This window comes from Piliocolobus tephrosceles, chromosome 5 (genome assembly GCF_002776525.5).
Source record: "Piliocolobus tephrosceles isolate RC106 chromosome 5, ASM277652v3, whole genome shotgun sequence".
NCBI lineage: Eukaryota > Metazoa > Chordata > Mammalia > Primates > Cercopithecidae > Piliocolobus > Piliocolobus tephrosceles.
Window position 1 is genome coordinate 141,173,658 of NC_045438.1, and position 20,774 is coordinate 141,194,431.

Here is a 20,774-nt window from a genome sequence, read left to right on the forward strand (position 1 = left end):
GAATTAAAAGTAAGCATCTATTTTCTTGCAACATTTGCCTTGGTAAGGGTAATGAATAGACATTTGCTAAAAGCAGGTAGATATTTAAGCTTTTAGAGGCAGTGGTGGCATAAGGCCTAGTAAAGGCATTCCATGCTGGGGAACATAATGCTGCTAGCAGTTAACACTAGAAAATGCATGAGGAATCAGAAGGAATGGGTAGTACAATATAAAAGGGTGAATAATCATTATGTGTGGAAGCATTTGGAAAATGAAAATGACAGCTCAAAGTTATAAATTCTCCACCAAATGTATGGTTGCAGAATCAGGAATTTCCTCTGCAGTAAAATAATTTTTAATTTTTGTGACTCAAGAATTGCCATAATTCAAAATCAAATTTATATTATAAATAACTCTAGGTTTCCCATTAATGGAAAGATGAATGAATGAGCTGTGGCATGTTCATATTACACAGCAGCTAACATGAAATCAGTGAATGAATGGTAGCTACATACAACAAAAGAGATGATTAATTTTAGTAATATAAGATTAAATGAAAAAAGATTATAATATATAGCCTGATACCCTGTATCCATAATTAAAATACATAATTTTATAAATACTAATAGATAAGATCAAACTAAGGAAAGCACTTTGGCCTTACTTCTTCAGAGACCCAGTAACTTCTTTGTCTTACCTTAAGTTGTGACAAATCCAAAGATTTACCAGAAAATAAACCAACTTGCAACAGGAGACATTTAGTTTTATGAAGACAAAATAATCACAGAGACATCTAGGATACAATTTTAAAGCTGTATCATTCTATGGGACATATTCAGCATTGACAGCAATTCTGTGTGGTAGGTTAATGTCATAGAAATGACCAGCAGAGCACCATGGAAGCACTTAGAAGATGTATCTGGATATTTACTTACTGTGTTGACAGTGATTGAAGTTACCATGTGAAGATCCAATAGTGTTCAAATACCTAAGAGAGTTTAAGCAATTTTTATTTAAAATACAGATTTATTTTCACGAATCCTTGTTTATCAGTGGCAAATGAAACACCTATAAATTCTAATGATTGCACCTGAAAGGCATTATAAAGCCTCATTCTCTTGGGGAAAAGATACATACAAGAATCTTTCTTCTCCCTCAAATCTGTTGAGTCCTTTTTGTCCTCTGAAGTGAATTAACCACATTTCATAAGGCAATAAATCAAATAAAAAGTTTAACTCAACTCAAATTATTTTGGGCATTAGAATATCTGTTAGGTGGTGGTGAGGAGGGTACTAAAAGGAAGGAGGTATGAGGAATTGTCTCCTGCTCTGAACATAGAGCAGAGAGTCAGTGGGCCCCATACAGAGTCCGCGTCATACTTTGGGTTCATATGAACTGGAGATTCCCTGCCAATCATATCTAAGAGGGAAACTTATTTTAGAAAGAAAAAAATAGTGAGGAAGCAAGAAGAAAAAAAAAAAAACCGAAAACCTCAGGTTCCACCGAGATTTGAACTCGGATCGCTGGATTCAGAGTCCAGAGTGCTAACCATTACACCATGGAACCTCATTACTGCCATTCTTGCTATCACTCCTTCCTGATGGAATATATCTTCTGAACGCAAGCCGTCTTCCCTTTAAGAACCTAAGTTTCTACCCTAATGTTCGTTATCTGCCGCCACCACAAAAGTTCCCTTTTCGTTTCGCACAGGGCTCTTCGTGCAAAATCCAAGAGCAAATCGGTTTCCAGGGACAGATAAGGTAAGTCCGCGTCCCGCCTAGGCTCTTAGCGTCCCTCTGCCTTCTGCAACCTTCGGGGTTCCCTAGCCTCGGTTCGGCCGCCCTCAACCGGGCTGCCCCGACGCAGGGGCAGACGGCACCAACCTAGAGGCGCTGACAGATTGCGTTGTTGGAAGAACCGCGAGGCTTGCCGCCTCCCGAGCGTTTGTCCGGCGTTCTTTGCTCCTAATGCTAGGCACACTTTTGGAAGTTCAATTTCGTAACATATAAATTATGGATGACTTCAGTTGAGGTGGCGTGTCAACTAGTCCTGGCTGTGGCGTTGACGAGGGTAAAAAACAAAAAACAGGACACCGAAAGATGCTTTCAGCTTCACGGGAAGGCTCCACCTCGTGGATACCAAAGGGTAAAGCACTGTTAAAAGCTCGAATTTTGCAAAGCAGGATTTTGTAATTAGTTTCTCACTGATAAAGCTTTGACTTGGTCTTTTTCAATGGTATTAACCATGAGCCTCTCCCAAAATATTCAGCAGTAAAAATTTACGGATGCCAAGACCCGGACGTGACTTGTCTAGGACTGTTCATTGCAGCAGACAAAAGCGATCTTATATTGTCAAATAGAAAGGCTGAGGAAGAAGGCAGAGGGTCCTTAAGAGTAAATAATCGCAGTTGATAGGATCTGAACCTTCCCAACAAGATCACATGAGAGGTATCGGCATCTGCCAAAATGACTTCATTGCTTAGAGACATCTGGTATCATGGACAAAAATCCTTCCGGCTTAAATGAGGCGGCACTGTCATTACCAGGTTAAAATTGACCCCGCCCGTAGGGCCGTGTGTTCTGCGGCATGAGCTGCAATGGCCGCTGTACAGCGGCAACGAGAATATCCGTACATATCTCATCCAATACATCTTCTCCCAGCCCTATGACTTTCCGATCCACTCACTACCAGAAAGCAAGACAGAATGAAACCCTCTTGCCAAACGGGATAACTAAAGGTGGTTTGCAGGAGCGTCGGGAACAAGAAGCATGAGGATCCTAAGTATTTTCAACAAAAATCTAGCCCACTGCAGACTTTTGAAAAACTGAAGGTCCCGGTAACAACTTTAAGATTAGCATTTCTAAGGGCTAGGGCTTGTACCAAGTTCTGTGCTCTCTGACCAAAAAAAAAAAAAAAAAAAAAAAATTAAAAATATATGCCTGTAATGGTCAAAGCTGAAACAATTTGAGCAACAATAAATAGAAGATTTAAACCAATCCCTACAGCTTCCCTGATGTGCAACAAATCTCAGTTTTTCAGGGAATCTCCTGAGCAGAATTCCAAATAACTCCACCCTTTCATTCTGGGCTCTGCATAGTGATTGCTCTACAGAATACAGTATGAAAAAGGGTGGGAAAGTAAGCAGTGAATAAATCCCAAAAGCACTACACCAGCAGTGATAAGCCATGTTGATAGTATATAGTCTTGATATAATGTGATAAAAATGGCACTTTAGGCCAAGCATGGTGGTTTATGCCTGTAATCCCAGCACTTTGGGAGGCCGAGGCAGGTGGATCACTTGAGGCCAGGAATTCGAGACCAACCTGGCCAACATGGCGAAACCCTGTCTCTAAGAAAAATGCAAAAATTAGGCCAGGTGCCGTGGCTCATGCCTGTAATCCCAGCACTTTGGGAGGCCTAGGCGGACGGATCACCTGAGGTCAGGAGTTCAAGACCAGCCTCAACATGGAGAAACTTCGTCTCTACTAAAAATACAAAATTAGCTGGGTGTGGTGGTGCATGCCTGTAATCCCAGCTACTCGGGAGGCTGAGGCAGGAGAATTGCTTGAACCTGGGAGGCGGAGGTTGTGGCGAGCCGAGATCACGCCATTGCACTCTAGCCTGGGCAACAAGAGCCCGGTCTTTGGGAATTCGTCTTCATGTTTGCTCGTAGTCATTTTATTTATTTCCCAAAAAACAAAATGCTGATGGAAAATTCCTCTCCCTCAAATTCCCAATGTCAAAGCCAGTAGAGCCAAGATTTGTACAATATTTTTTTGCTCTGGACTCCAGATCGTATTGAATAAAATCTAGGAAACCCATTTCCCGGAAAGATGCCCCTAGATACACACATACACCATTTTGAAAACTATCTCAAGGTGTTCATGAAACACTTGAGGTCCATGAATCTCAGGCTAAGAATCCTCTGCATTTGATATTCCTCTGTATGTCATCTAGCATAATTTTTAACTAATAAAATTTTTAACTAATAAAAAATGAATTCTATAAGCAGAAATTAAGCATCATACTACTGAAGTAAAATTGCCTTTTAATTGTACATGAACATTTCATTAATATTGGTCTTGTAACTTAGGTCACAGGTGCACCCATAACAAGCCAAAATACTAGTTAAACCAGTTCTCAGAGGGCTCTTGGGGTGTATATTCCTGACAGAGCAGTTTGGGGATACTTGATGCAGACATAAGTAGGTCAGACATGGAGAAGAACAGGTGCATATTTATCACAGGGTAATTGGACCTCTACTGAGATAATTTGTTACAGAGAATTGTATTGGTTTCTGTTTAGTGCGGATTCTATCTTGTTCACAAAAGGAAAGTATACACTTCAAAATTGCACTATATACATTTATTCATTAAGGACTAATTCTCAAACTTTGAACATCAGAGAGGCAGTCTCTTCCAGGTGCAATCCTCATGACTATAGCTGATTTTGGACACCATTCTCCCAAATTATTTCTTATATAATTATTATCATTATAGTAAATGTGCACAATACATTGTTTCATAACCCAAATGGATTGGCAAGTTTTTTTGTTTTGTTTTTTTCTATAAAAACACAAAGAAGCAGGGGACTGGGTATGTCAGGGCTGACTCGCAGGCTGTGTAGGGCTCAGGGGGCCAGGGGACCTGGGTCTGGGGGGTGGGAGGGCGCCGTCCTGGGGCCGCAGCGGCCGAGAGTGGGAGATGGCGGCGCGATGGAGCAGCGAGAACGTGGTGGTAGTTTCGTGACTTCCAGGCAAATGCGATGCCTGTGGACTGTCTTGGGCAACATGCTGTGCTTTCCGGCCACAGATTCTTATACATCGTCAATCTCGAAGCCGCTTTCGTAGGTCACCGAAAGATCTGTCGCCAGAGCAAATGGAACATTGGAACTGTGCAGTGGAAACCTCATGACAGCTTTGCACACTATTTTGCAGCTTCGGGGCGGGACCACTCTACAGACTATCTGAGTCTGTTCTTGTCAGGAAAGGCAGTCTGCAGAAGGAAAGCGTCTGAGCAAAGAAAGAAGAGCAACTTTGTGGGCTTGAGAAGGAACAGAAAGCAGCCCTTCCAAGCCATTTCCAAAACAGGGTCTGACTTTTAACCGTGGATGTCCAAGGTTGCACTGATTTTCAGGACTATTCTGGAAGAGAAAGGCAGAGACAGTCTCCTGCCTTTCCACTCTCAACCTCTTTCCTGGGCGATAGAAGGAACTCCGACCTTATTCCCCTATCACCCTCAGTCCTTGATCGTCTAGTCCAGGGTTTTCTAACCTTGACACTACTGGCATGTTAGACCAGGTCATTCTTTGTGGTGGGGGCTGTCCTGTGCATTGTACAAAGTTCAGTAGCATCCCTGGCCCCTACATACTAGATCTCAGTAATATACTCCCCATCTCTTGTTATGACAATCAAAAATGTCTCTAGACACTGTCAGATGTCCTCTGGGAAGCAAAATCACCTCTGATTGGGAACCACTGATTTAGGCTGATGCCTCAGTACTTGTACTCAGTGGATTAACACTGCATTTGTTCAGGCGTGCTAAGGAAGACAGTCTTTTTTTGTTTATTTGTTTTTTCACCATTAATCATTTTAAAGTGAACAATTCAATATCCTTCACAACATTCACAGTGTTGTGTAACCACCACCTTTATCTAGTTCCAAAACATTTCTATCCTTTCAGGGTAAAACCCCTTACTCATTAAGCAGTTTCTCCCCTTTCCTCCCTCCCTCACAACCCCTGGCAACCACCCCAGTCTGCGTGCTGTCTCAATGGATTGACCTATTCTGGATCTTTCATATAAATAAAATCATAAGAAAAACAAAGAAGCACAGCATTTTCCTGTTCCAAACTCTCTCTAAACTGAATTTAGGTTTCCTAGTGGCAACTGTCCAGTTGCTTTTCACTCCTAGTTCTATGACCTTGGGCAAGGAGCTTAACCTCTCTGTGTTTTAGTTTCCTCAACTGTAAAACTGGAATAAGAAGAACACTTATGGGTTATTGAGAGAATTCAGTGAGAACTTTGAACAATGCCTGACACTTCGTAAGCACAACTGATTGCGGTTGTTATTGTTGCCCTTCCTTCCTTCCTTTCTTCCTTCCTTCCTTCCTTTCTTCCTTCCTTCCTTCCTTCCTTCCTTCCTTCCTTCCTTCCTTCCTTCCTTCCTTCCTTCCTCTCTCTCTTTCTTTCCTTTCCTTTTCTTTCCTCTATTTCTTTCTTTTCTTCCTTTCCTTTCCTTTCTTTTCTTTCTCTCATTCTCTCTTTTTTGAGACAGAGTGTCACTCTGTCACCCAGGCTGGTGCGATCTCAGCTCACTGCAACCTCTGCCTCCTAGATTCTAGGCCTTTCTCCTGCCTCAGCCTATGGAGTAGCTGGGATTACAGGCGCGCACCAACACTCCCGGCTAATTTTGTATTTTTGGTAGAGCTAGGGTTTCACCATGTTGGCCAGGCTGGTCTCAAACTCCTGACCTTAGGTGATTCACCCACCTCAGCCTCCTAAAGTGCTGGGATTACAGGCATGAGCCACTGCACCTGGCTGCCCTGCAATTTCTTGGTTCCTCAATTTTAGACCTCGTGCTGCATATCATCCAGGTCCCCTGGCCCCATTCTGCATCTTGTTGTCTGCCCTGGTGCTGATCAGTATGGACATTTTCAATGGGCTTCTTTATCCTCTGACTCCTGCTTGAGTTTGGCCAAGAGAATACTTACAAGAGATCCAGGGGGAGAGTGAAGAGTGAAGCTGGTATATTTATTCTCTGGTTCTGTTGGCTGCAGTCTGAATCCCCCAGGAAATGTCCCAACATCCGCCAGGAAACCTCTCTACACAGCCCTCTCCAAAGAGCTGCAGGTCCCAGGCTCCATCTTATGCCCGTCAAGCTCAAGGTTAGTGCGGATTAGTAGCTCCAGTAATCTATGTTGCCCATTTATTTATAAATAATAATTTAAATAAATTATCCTCAACTTTTCTAGTTCAAGTAAATATTCCACTTCCTGCTCATGTCCTGATTGATACAGATATCTAAAGACTTCCCACACTGAAAGAAAAGATATAGCCTAAAACACAAATACACTTATCTACCCTCATCTTTCAATGTATTTGTATCATAGTATTGTGGCTAAATAATGTTAAGTGTTTCCTTATTATTCCACGGAAATATTGTTCACCGCAGGATCACTTGTATACTATAACTACATTCTCTCGTTTTTCCTGATTTGAATACTGCCTCTTTTGTTTGTTTGCCTCCTTTCTGTGTTTCTAATACTAATTTGTCGCCCAGCTCTCTTCCAGTGCTGCAAAATACTTCTGAATTTGGTCATTTTTCAGTTCCTTTTTTTTTAAACTTGTCCAATCTGAACTGGTTAATCTGTAGGTCTGCTTCATAGCGATCATGCTGATGCTTCTCCATCTGCGGAAGAGCCAGCCCCTTCACCGCTCACCTGTATTGAATGGTTTTTTTTTGTTAAGTCACAAATCTCTGGGTTTACTCCGTATTTTTGGAGAAGATCCTCCAACAGCTTTCTGAGAAAAGAGAAATTTTTTGAGATTTTTGCATTTGGCAATCTTAAGCCTGTTTGTGCTCAGATGCATTCCTAGCCACTCCCTTGGTCATCTCTGTAGTGCCAGTGGCTGGCCCCTGCCACTGCATTTCCACTGATGGCCGCTGACTTCTGCCTGAGTTCAGCCAATAGAAGACAATGAAGGAATATTGAAAGGTAGAGAGAAGAAGGAAGTCAGGATATTTCTTGCTTTCCCTCCCTGTTACTTGCAGCATTTCTGGCATCAGTTGTGTCTCCTCCATGGCTCCAGATCCTGCCAGACCTGCCTGCTCCAGAGGGAGATCCCACCCCTTGGGTTCAGATTTCTACCTCCCATCCCAGTTGGCTTCTTTGATCTTCCACCACCTCTGTAACCAATTCCCTGCGTGGAAGACACTGGAGTTTGAGTCCTCATGAGGTCTCTGTTTCCTGCTTATGACCTAAAAAATATGATGCATTTCTGAAAATATATTTATTCAAACTTCATACATTATTTTAGTTTGGTCAGGTAGGGATTTCTAGTGTGAAAATAATTTTATCTTAGAATTCTGTGAGCATTACTCTGCTTTCTTCTTGTTATCAGTGTGGTGATGAATTTAAATGCCATTCTAAAATAGATACTCTGGATAATTCTTGTTTTTTGTCTTGTTTTTGTTTTGTCTTTGTTTTTGTTTGTTTGTTTTGGTTCATTGTGCTGGGCAGTAGGTGGATCCTTTGGATCCTTTTTGGGTTTAGAAAATTTAAACGGCCGGGGGTGCGGGTTTATGCCTGTAATCCCAGCATTTTGGGAGGCCAAGGTGGGCAGATCACCTGAGGTCAGGAGTTCGAGACCAGGCTGACCAACACGGAGAAACTCCGTCTCTACTACAAATACAAAATTAGCTGGGCGTGGTGGTATATGCCTGTAATCCCAGCTACTTGGGAGGATGAGGCACAAGAATCGCTTGAATCTGTGAGGTGGAGGTTACAGTGAGCCACGATTGCACCATTGCACTTCAGCCTGGGTGACAAGAGTGAAACTCCATCTCAAAAAAAAAAAAAAAAAAAAGAGAGAGAGAAAAGAAAATTTTATTGCATTCATTAATAGTTTTCCCTCTCTATTTTCTTTGTTGTCTTCCACAAAACTTTCAATCACATGTTGTTGAAACTTCTAGATTTGTCTTCTAATTTTCTTATCTTTTATTCTATTTTTCCATTTTTATTTTTTGTACCTTTTTATGGGAAATGTTCTCAACTTTGTTTTCTAACCCTTCTGTTAAACTTTTTTCTTTCTTTCTTTCTTTCTTTTTTTTTTTAGACGGAGTCTTGCTCTGTCGCCCAAACTGGAGTGCAGTGGCCGGATCTCAGCTCACTGCAAGCTCCGCCTCCCGGGTTTACGCCATTCTCCTGTCTCAGCCTCCCGAGTAGCCGCCCGGCTAGTTTTTTGTATGTTTTTAGTAGAGACGGGATTTCACCGTGTTAGCCAGGATGGTCTCGATCTCCTGACCTTGTGATCCGCCCGTCTCGGCCTCCCAAAGTGCTGAGATTACAGGCTTGAGCCACCGCGCCCGGACTAAACTTTTTTTCTGTCATATTTGTTATTTTCTTTTATCTTTTGAGATAGGGTCTCACTTTGTCACCCAGGCTGGAGTGATCTCAGCTCACTGCAGCCTAAGCCTCCCAGTCTCAGGTGATCCTCCTGCTTCAGCCAGGTGTGGACCACCACATCTGGTTAATTTTTTTGTATTTTTCATGAATATGGAGTTTTGCCATGTTGCCCAGGCTTATTTTCCTTTTTTTTTTTTTTTTTTTTTAAATATTATTCCTTGGAGATATTTATTGAGGATTAAAAGGAAGGATTTTTTAAAAAATTAGAATGGTGGCCAAAGGGAAAAGCACATTTCTTCTGCTCCTTTAGATGTTGCCCTTTGATGTAACTGTAGTACATTCAAGTGGACCTGTCCACTGGGAAGACTCAGGAGAGAAGTCGGGCCTGGAGATAAAGATTCAGTTGTCATCTTCATGACAACGTAAGATAAGCCTATTTCCATCCCGTTAGATATACACACTCCTTACTTACTTTAATGGTTGCATAGTATACCATTGCATGGATGTACTATAATTTATTTAACCACTTTTCTTATACACCATTTGGGATCTTTCAAATTTTTTGCTCTTATCAACATTGCTTCAGTGACCTTTTTTTTTTTTTTTGAGACGGAGTCTCGCTCTGTCGCTCAGGCTGGAGTGCAGTAGCACAATCTCAGCTCACTGCAAGTTCCGCCTCCCGGGTTCACGCCATTCTCCTGCCTCAGCCTCCCGAGTAGCTGGGACTACAGGCGCCCGCCACCTCGCCCGGCTAGTTTTTTGTATTTTTTAGTAGAGACGGGGTTTCACCATGTTAGCCAGGACGGTCTCCATCTCCTGACCTCGTCATCCACCCGTCTTGGCCTCCCAAAGTGCTGGGATTACAGGCTTGAGCCACCGCGCCCGGCCTCAGTGACCATTCTTATATATGTTTGTGCACTTTTGTTAGTATTTCTGTGGAATCGATTTGTAAATGTTGGAATTATTGGGCCTTAAAGTATGTATGTTTAAAATAGTGGTAGAGGCTGGGCGCGGTGGCTCAAGCCTGTAATCCCAGCACTTTGGGAGGCTGAGATGGGCGAATCACGAGGTCAGGAGATCGAGACCATCCTGGCTAACACGTTGAAACCCTGTCTCTACTAAAAAAAAAAAATACAAAAAACTAGCCGGACGACGTGGCGGGCACCTGGAAACATGAGAAAAAGGTTGCTGACAGTCTTGAAAATAACTTAGTGGTCTCAGTTTCTGCTTGCAGCAACTTGGGGGTTCCTTTCTGGTCAGACACCTTCTGGAAATTTTTGTTTTTAATGAATTGAGATTTTACACCTTCACCTTCAATTTGCATTGTAATACCTTCAGCATGGGCAGGGTGATCAATATACCCTGTGGATTCAAACCATAGTGGCGCGCTTCCACAACCATACTCTCAGAGCTTCCCTAACACATACATAATTTTCTTGGCTGAGATACTCCTGCCCCATGCCCATATTTGTTATTTTCAAGGGTTCTTGTTCCCCTTAATGCTCTTTAAAAAGTAATAGCATCTTAGTGAACTATGACAGCACCACTGCACTCCAGCCTGGGCCACAGAGTGAGACCCTGTCTTGAAACGATGATAATAATAATAGAATAGTATCTTATTATTCTCATATATACAGTATGCTTTCTTATTTCCCTGAGAATAATAATGATAGGTTTTTGTTTTTTGAGGTTTTTTGTTTTTTGCTTCTGTTACCTATTTATCTCTGTTTCCACCAGGCTCTCTTTCGTTCATTTGTTTGCCTTGGTACCTGTGTTTTCTCCAATTTCTGGTGGCACATAGCAGTTCAGTCATATTTAGGAGGTAGACCCCAAAACCTAATTGGTACTATGGGTATGGTAAAACAAACAGGCCTCATTCTAGAATGATTGTGTATGATAGGCCATTTCAATCCAGATCCTTGATATGTCCATATCTATGGGTCAGTTTTCTTAATGATGGTCCATTTTCTTGGGGAGCAGAGTCTTTCAATCTTCTGCATGTTTAGGGCTAGTGGTAGAGAAAGCTTAGCTGTCCATACTTTCTGAAACAGAAAGGGAGCTTCAAGTGTCCTATAGAGACTTTCATTCCATCTCCCAATTTTCAATATGTGCTTCACTCCCAATTTCAATTATACCTGGTATCCTTAAGTCAAGAGCATCTCTGGAGCTTTTTTCCCAAAGTAAACCCTCTGTGAAGGAGGGGCAGTACAGACTAATGAGTCTAAGGTTACATGATTCTAACAACTCTTTTTTTGTTTGTTTGTTTTAGAGATGGAGTTTTGCTCTGTCGCCCAGGCTGGAGTGCAATGGCATGATCTCAGCTCACTGCAACCTCCGCCTCCTGGGTTGAAGCAATTCTTGTGCCTCAGCCTCCCAAGCAGGCGGGATCACAGGCGCGTGTCACCACGCCAGCCTAATTTTTGTATTTTTAGTAGAGACGGGGTTTCACCATGTTGGTCAGGCTGGTCTCAAACTCCTGACCTCGTGATCCACCCACCTCAGCTTCCCAAAGGGCTGGGATTACAGGCCTGAGCCACCGCACCTGGCAGGTTCTTCCAACTCTTAAGCCTTTCCAAGAAACTGTGACATCAACTTTATTATTGTTGGCTTCCCACCTTGCAAACAGGTTTCAGCTTTATCCACTCTAATTCAATTACTATTTATCCAACTCCCTTCTGTCTCCCAAATTTTGTTGATAACTGTGGTATCCACCTAAATTCATGTTTCCTCCTCCATAGTACAGTGTTGTCTGTGGGACTAAGCTACCCAGCCAAGACTCCTTACACCTCAGTGAGGCCATATGATTAGTTATAATCAATAAATCATGAATGCAAGTAACATGTTTTTCTCTAAACCTTTAAGAAGTGTGCACTTTCCCAAGCTTTAGGGGATAACAGATTCATAAGATGGAAGGGGCCTGGAACCTTGAATCACCACAAGGACAAAAAACAGGTTCCTCTTTTTTTGCTGACACAAAAAATCTGCAATCGACTGTTACATGGGTAAGACATAAATCTCAGGCCGAGGCGGGCGGATCACCCGAGGTCGGGAGTTTGAGACCAGCGAAACCAACTTGGAGAGACCCCTTCTCTACTAAAATTACAAAAAATTAGCCGGGCGTGGTGGCGCATGCCTGTAATCCCAGCTACTCGGGAGGCTGAGGCGGGAGAATAGCTAGAACTGGGGAGGCAGAGGTTGCGGTGAGCCGAGATGGCGCCATTGCACTCCAGCCTGGGCAACAAGAGCGAAACTCCGTCTTAAAAAAAAAAAAAAAACTCGTAAATTTCCATTGCATCAAGCTACTTTAATTTGGGAAGCAAACAATGTTTTGTACTATCCGTTATTTGCTCTCATGCTCTCTTCATCACTGTAGGTTTACACATATTTTGAATTGCTGTTATTGCTAACTTGTGGGCATCTTAAGAAAGCAAAACTAAAGCCCTGGGTTTCACTACCATTTTAACCAGAAGTCCCCTAGAACAATGTGACCACTTGAGCCAAATGTTTGACTAAATCAAAGTTCTTGTATCTAGGGACTACTTTTTCCCTGTTCCAGCAATAAAATGCTATTTCTGCCCCTTCGTTTTTAAACCTGAATAATGATGTTTGCTTCACAGCATAGAAAAACAAAGAAAAAAAACCCCTATGATCCTACAACCCAGACACAACAAGTAATGCATTGGTGTATTCTCCCACATCTCTCAAATATGTATAATGCAAAAATGTTACGTGAAGTTATACAGTACATGCATTTTTTAAATTCTCCTCTTTTCATTTAACATTATATCACATGCTTCTTGCCTGAACTATCACAATCTTTTCAAAAATACTGTTAGTTTATTTATTTATTTCTGCTATCCACTAGTAAGAGTTGCAAAATATAGTTTTTATTGGATTTGTAGTATTTTTCCAGGTAGATATAACCTATATTACATAATCATCTTCCCTCCCATTGTTGGAAATGTTTGTTATTTTAACTATTTCATTATTATAACAAAATATCATAAGTATCTTTGAACATAAATGATTTCTTTTAGTTTGGATTGTTTCACTAAGTGAGTTTTCTTCAAAATGAAGTGAGTCAGCCAGGCGCGGTGGCTAACGCCTGTAATCCCAGCACTTTGGGAGGCTGAGGCAGGCGGATCACGAGGTCAGGAGTTCAACACCACCTGTCCAATGTGGTGAAACCCCATCTCTACTAAAAATACAGGAAAAAAAAAAATAGCTGGACATGGTGGCGCATACCTGTAATCCAGCTACTCAAGATGCTGAGACAGGAGAATCGCTAGAACCAGGGAGTCGGAGGTTGCAGTGAGCCGAGGTCCCGCCACTGCACTCCAAGCCTGGCAACAGAGCTAGACTCTATCTCAAGAGAAAAAAAAAAAGAAGTGAGTTACCATTTGCACGAGTTTCCTGGTGGAATGGAGAAGTGCTAGGGCAGCAACAGCAAGGATCTTGTTCCAAGAACACGGGTAAGGGAGCTGATTAGTTTCCTAAGACTGACCTAACAACCATAAACTGGGTAACTTAAAAAGACAGATTTATTCTCTCACAGCTCTAGAAGTCAGAAATCTAAAATCAAGATTTTGGCCGGGTTGATTGTTTTCTAGGTGCTCTGAGGGAGAATCTTAGACCTCTTTCCTTACTCCTAATGATTGAAGAAAATCCTTGGCATGCTTGGTTTGTAATTGCATCACTCCACTCTGCCTCCCTCTCAACATGGCTTTTGTCCTGGTGACCGTGTCTCTAAATTTTCCATTTCCTATAAGGACAATAGTCACTGGATTGCTGGATTTAGAGCCTACCTGAATCCAGCGTGACCTCCTCTTAACTTGATTAAATCAGCAAAGACTGTTTTCAAATAGGTCACACTCACAAGTACCACAGGTTAGGATATCAACATATCTTTCTGAGCAACACAGTGCAATTCACTTCTGGAACAACTGTCTTTTTGTCTGCCCTAAATGAAAATGAATGTGGGAGAACTGTATCTGCAAGAGAGTTTGAGGGTCTCAAATGTAAAGGAATTCTCCCATTTGTATCTGAAAGTCTGTCTGAATCTACTTGGTGGTACTTTGGTCAAGCACTTCAATTCCCAGAACTCAAAGCTGTAATCCCTGAGATTCCCCATTAAAGAATAAACAATAAAAGCCTGGTTCTGTAGTGTTTCCCTGAACCAACAGTCTTTAATCCTAGGGGAAAAAAGGTATTAATATAGCTAGATTTAGTGTGGCATTCCCAAGCTCTTTTGCATTAGGAGGGACAAAGAATGTTCTCAAGCTGGAAAATTTTGGAAAACATGTTATCTAAGGTTCTCCATATTCCCCTGGCTCCTGGGACTGCCTGTTTCCCTCCCTGGGGAAGGTGAAAAGGAGTTAGCTTTTCCTGAGAGGATGGAGACCTTCCCATCAACTTTTTCTTCAGAGGGTCCACGAAGGCTAGGTCTTCCCTGCCCCTTCTCTTCCTGCACCCCTGCTCAAATTGGGTTTCAACAAATTCTTTAAGCCAGAGAAAGAACAAAGCAGTTCAAAGCTGTTGAAGATATTTCTGGCTTAGTATTCAATACTGAAAGCAAAAGCAAATGACTCCAAGGTCATAATTCCTTCAAATTTCCTTTAGCAGGTTTCCTGTGCCATTGTCATTTGAGGGTGTGAAGCTACTAGGATCAGACCCTCAGCTCCAAACTCCCTTTCTGCTGGTATCTCACAAATACCTGTGAACAGGTGCATCAACCGTGACTAGCAAGTGGAGTTCTAGGGGGAGAGAAAATTCAAATCTCTTGTCTTGGAATGCTCCTTTGAACTCCACATTTCTCAACTGAATTCCAATTCACTATGGATGACTTATTTCATCTAAAAGTTGGAAGCTCTTAATGCACCTAGAAAATTATTTGTTACTAGACTTAGTAACCAGGCACCAAAACATCTTTTACTATAGTATCTACTTACTATACTACCCAAGAATGGCGCACTACTCACATCTTCAAAAGCTTTAACCAAGAATGTTACATGGGTGTGTAGTCGTGGCCGAGTGGTTAAGGCGATGGACTTGAAATCCATTGGGGTTTCCCCGCGCAGGTTCGAATCCTGCCGGCTACGGTTTTATCCTGACTTCTCCCAAATAGTTTCTTTCTAATTGCACCCCAAAGGCAACTGAGTCTCCTGGATTACAGTTGTGTCATCTCCTTTGGTAACCCTGCCTTGTGCTCTGCGTTCTGTCATCATCGTAGGTAACCGTGCGTTATAGTTTGCCTCTTTCTCTGAGTCCATTAACCTCCTCCTCCAACACCCGAGACAACTGTGTCTCCAGTAGGAGAGAATCTATTGTGGTGTAAATACCACCTAACGTTAATCCACCTAACGTTAATCCTAATTTGAGGAAGGCAATTCTCTTTTCCTCACCTACAAGCTCTGAGAATTGAAGTCAGACTCCATGGAATTTTCTCTGTAGATAAGTCTAAGTTGCTTGTCTGGGGTGTGGAGATTTTGCCTATTGTATATTAAGTGTTGTGTTTTGTTAGCCCAAGTTTAGGGACTGTCTGTCATTCAACAGCAATAAGGCATTACCTGTTTTGCAGCGATAATAACAATGACTGTGATTGTAACTTCAATATAAATGGTTGGTCTGTAGACAGTACCACAAACATCGTATCTTCTCGGCCTGAAAATTCGAAAGCCCAAGAATGGGAAAGGTTTATTAAACCACAGGAAGTGGATGTTAAAGCTAACCTCTGACTGCCAAGCCCTTATTATTTTTATTCTATTGATTTTGTTAAATGCCTTCATCTTACAGCTTAGAAAAATTCAAGGTGAAGTTCTCTGGCCCCAGTCTATTCTTCCTATCTTCTCCAGCACATTCAAAGACCAAGAACACTTACCTGGGCTTTACAGTACATTCAGGAAACAAGGTGTAACTTCAGACACTCAGTACTTTGGTTCTCATACAGAAGAAAGTTGGGAAGAAAAGGTCTAGGGAGGAGAAGAAAAGATGGAAAAACAAGAAAATGGAAGAGAGGAGAAAGGCCAGGAGATGGAAGGAATGGAACAAAAGAGAAGCTAGCAGGGTGCCAAATACAGGAATGTTCTCACCCCTCTTGGCCACTTTTTTATTCTGAGTTTCCTCTGTCTTAGCAACCCCTAAATGCCCTTGCTTTTGTTCTGACAAGTAACTTTCCACTCTCTCCACTCTTTGAAATCAGCCCCTGATGTCAAGGCACTTCTTAAAGTCCAACATCTCCATAGAGGCATTTGGATTATTTCCAGTTTGGCCATTACAACTAGTGCTGCCATGAATATTCTTGTACATGTATTTCAGTGAATATAAATAAATATTTTTGTTGGAGAGATATACTTATGGGTGGAATTGCAGAGCCACAGTACATGTATACATTCAAGCTTTAATAGCTAATGCTAAGTCATTCTCACAAGTGATTGAGCCAATTTACACCCCCTGAGCAAGTATCACATTGTCCTGATTGTTATGGCTTTTTAAGTCCCCCCCCCACCCCCACCTTTCAGGAAGCTCGATTTTTATTTTAAATCTGACGTACATTCACTAACACATTGCCTGAAGCTTCAGATATTGTTGAAAGCAGCAGTGTTGACATTCCTCATGTGTTCCTGAAACTTGGGAATCTCCTCAAAAGTCTGTGGCCACTTCATCATCTTCCCTCATACGTTTGATTGACATCTTGTGGATTCTATAGTTTGGAGTTGCCCAGGTCAGCTAGTGCAGCTGGAGCACACACAATCCCCCAGCTGGACCATGTCAATATCTTCATTCCAGGATTTCATGTCTAGAAGGATGGAGGATTTGAACATTTACATGAGCTTTTTGACCATGCAAATAAGAGGCAGATGCTACACAACTGTATTCTCGATAACTTTTAATGAGTACATGTTGTGTCATTTAAACATAGATTCTCCTTAGGGCCTTAAACTAACTGTGACTTTGAGTTTTCAGAATTGACTGGAATGTTTCTCTGATCAGAACAGCTGGTCTTAGGAGTGAGGAAAGTCGAGAGGGTCCAGTGACAGTTAAGGAGGAATGGCAAGTGGGTCCCACCGCAGCTCTGCCCTCAGAGCCAGGTAGGGGCCATCAGTGGGCAGAAGATGCAAAAACCACTTTTCTCTCCGTCGAGGAATCGAACCCCGGTCTCCCGCGCGACAGGCGGGGGATACTCACCACTATACTAATGAGGAAGAACCCAGTGACTACTTGTTTTGACTACCTCTAATAAACTGAAGTACTCTCGTCCACTTTTTTAAGTCTGTAAGTTTGTATTGTACTAAATTGATTATACTTGGTGAATTTACACTTTAATATGCCGCCTCAGTCAAAACAAAGGGGTCTGTCAGGACAGCCTGCTTTTTTGATTGTGATGGTGTCAATATCTCTGACAGTGTTTCTAGTCATTTGCAACCAGCGAGACCAGGTGACAAAATCAGTTGAACCACTGATTCCACAGAAACTGATAATTGACCACAGACTTGGACCTCAGACTAGGGCTAAATTTCCATGAAGAGGAAAGCACTATCAAGACTTGTAACAAGTACAGGCTTCAAGAGGATTTGGAGGGCAGGGAAACGCAAGGCGTCCCCGAAAACCGTGCAAAGGTTCTGCTAAAGGGAAAATGATTAGGTATCTACTAATTAAGGCACCCATAATCTTAATGAAAATAGTAAGTAGTCAATCAATAACTTCCACCCTCCATTGTTGTGGGGTTTCAGGATCGGGGAAGTACCAAACTCAATTCGCAACATGCAAGTTAGTTTGAATTTCTTTCTTCTAAATCTTCCCTTGTTATCTAGTAGCCTGGAGGACTCGAACTTGCGCAGGGAGACCCCAGTGGATTTCTAGTCCAGCGCCTTAATCACTCGGCCACGACTACACGGATGCACCACGTTTGTTTTTCACGTTACAGACATGAAGAAATGCAAATCAGGATAACTACTGTATTGGTACAAGAAAATTGGCTTTGTGAGTTGAATGTAAACTTTCAGGTACAACGAGAGTTTGGTTTAAAAAAAAAAAAAAATCCAACCTCCTGTGCCACCTGGACAAGAGCACTGGAATGAGAGTCCTTCCGCGTGAGGATGAGCAGCATCAGCGTTCCAAGCAAACAATACAAACTTCACGTTAGTAAACGGTGAGTGAGCTCCCGTCGGCGCCCGAAAGTAGGCTGTGATCTGAGCTCTGGCAGTGGAGTCTCTGCAGATGGAACTAAACTTTGCTAATTACGAAGTGGAATGAGACCCTAATTTATGGCCCCCACTCATCCATTGCCTTTGAACAGCCCGTCTTTCGATAGTCCTGGACACTCGTAGGTAATTGAAGACAGAGTGGAAGATTGCATAACTTGTGTGAAATCAGCACTTTGATCAAAGTAGAAACTGGGCGAAAACAGCTGGTGATTTACATGATTTAAATGGTTACAATGCAAAGATGTCCACTGTGGCATTGTTTCTATATAGCATATAAATATGCTAACCAGTAAGGGAATGGTGTGATGCATTCCTATCATAGGGTACCATGCAGCTGTTAAAGAATTAGATTCTTATCGTTTTACTTGGAAAATGTGTGTAAACTTTAATACACAAAATAGCGAACATAAATAGTTCTATTTATATCGAATGAACCCCCAAATTAAAGTCCATTAAAAACATCTGAAGGGACACTCACCGATCTAATAAAACAGCAAAATGGAATGTGAGAGATTAAAATATCAATTTCGATTACGTTTGTATTCTTTACATTTGTCATAAAAATAATCTGCATTATTTATGTAATTGGAAAATTAAAAATGGAAAAACAGGTACTGCAATATTTATGTAATTGAAAAATTAAAAATGGAAAAACAGGCTAAAATACGCCATTGCATACTTATGCATTTAAAACCTGGTTGTGTAAAAACAAAAAAGTTAATACTAATTTATCGGAGGTGTTGGATCATAACTCCTCATTGTTTTCTTCTTTCAGCTCTTCTCTCTTTCAAATTTTCAAGTAAAGTATATGTATTTATTTGTATTTGTACTTAAAGTGTTCCCACACTTCCTTAAGACTACAAGATGATTGTAGTACCTTGTTATCTGTTTGAAGAAATACAGAGTGGTGTGGCATGGATATTGAACCAGTAAAAACAAATGATACCATCTAACTATTCTAAATTTCACATTTTAGAAAACGCCTTCATATTCAGGACCTCATGTAACTCTCATAACAGTTCCATGAGGTGTTGCCATCCACTTTTACAATAAGAAAAATGTTCAGATAAGAGAAGTTTGTAATTCACAGGGCTACTAAGTATTGAAATCAAAGCATCTTACTCTGTATCTATTACTCTTTCCTTATGGAAATGGAAAATGACACCTTTAAGAACAGAAAGGCACAGTCCTCTCAGCATTCAAAGGATAAATCCCACTTGGTCACAGCATATCATCCTTTTTAAAAATTGCTGATTCAGTTTGCTAACACTTGTTAAGAATATTTACACTTATTTCCATGAGGAACATTGGTTTGCATTTTTTTTTTTTTTTTCTCAAACTGTGATCTGGTGTTTGTTTGCTTTGTTTTTGCTGAGGTAGGGCTATTTCATTTTTTATTTTTTACAGTATCTTATTTTATTAAGGTAAAATATATATGTTTAATTTACCATTTTTACCCCATTTTTAAGTGTACAGTTCAGTGGAAACAGATACATTTATGTTCTTTGTTTCCCTTCATCCCCCCCCAAGTTTTGATGTCAACTAATATCCAATTCATAAACTGAGTAGGAAAGTGTTCTCTACTTTTCCAGTTTCTGGAAAAGTTTATGTAGACATGATATTATTTCCTCTTTAAAGGTTTGGTAGAATCTACCAATGAAGCCATCTAGGCCTAGAGTTTTCTTTTTGAGAGGTTTTAAATTATAAATTATATTTTTAATAGTTATATTACGATTCAGATTATTTCTTGAGTGGGTTTTAGTAGTTTCTATCTTTTGAGAAATTGATATATTTCATCTAATTTGTCAATTTAATTGGCATATTATCCAAAATATTCTTTTATTTTTTGTATAATCTGGGTAAATGTCCCCTCTTTCTTTCCTGCTGCATTTATCTTCTGACCAGTCTGACTGGAGATTTATTTATTATTCATCTTTTCAAAGCACTGGTTTTTGGATTTCATTGACCTTCTCTATTGTTTTTCTATTTCATTCCCTTTTGCTCTTTAGTATTTGTTCTCTCCCACTTACTTTGAATTTAATTTACTCTTACTTTTCTAGTTTCTTAAGGTGAAACTATAGATGATTGATAATTTTTTTTTTAATAGGGTCTGGCTCCGTCCGCCAGGCTGGGGGGCAGCTGGGGTGTAGTAGCATAATCTCTGCTTGCTGCAGCCTCCACTTCCCCAGCTCAAACATTCTTCCCACCTCAGCCTGCTGAGTAGCTGGGGACTGCAGGCACCCGCCAGCCACTAGCCACCAGCCCAGCTTCTCTTTCCTTCCCTCTCTCCTTCCTTCCTTCCTTTCTTCCTTCTTTCCTTCCTCTCTCTCCTCTCTCTTTCTCCCTCCCTCCCTCCCTTTCTCCCTCCCTCCCTTCCTTCCTTCCTCCCTCTCTTTCTCTCTCTCTCTTCTCTCTTCTTTCCTTCCTTCCTTCCTTCCTTCCTTCCTTCCTTCCTTCCTTCCTTCCT

At 41.4% G+C, this 20,774-nt stretch overlaps 2 non-coding genes across 2 annotated transcripts; one reads left to right on the forward strand and one right to left on the reverse strand.

The window, feature by feature from the left end:
* Window positions 1–1,473: 1,473 nt before the first annotated feature.
* TRNAQ-CUG lies at window positions 1,474–1,545 on the reverse strand. Its single transcript has one exon. It is a non-coding gene; the product is annotated as a tRNA-Gln (tRNA).
* A 13,575-nt stretch (window positions 1,546–15,120) lies between these two features.
* TRNAS-UGA lies at window positions 15,121–15,202 on the forward strand. The gene has a single exon. It is a non-coding gene; the product is annotated as a tRNA-Ser (tRNA).
* Window positions 15,203–20,774: the final 5,572 nt, after the last annotated feature.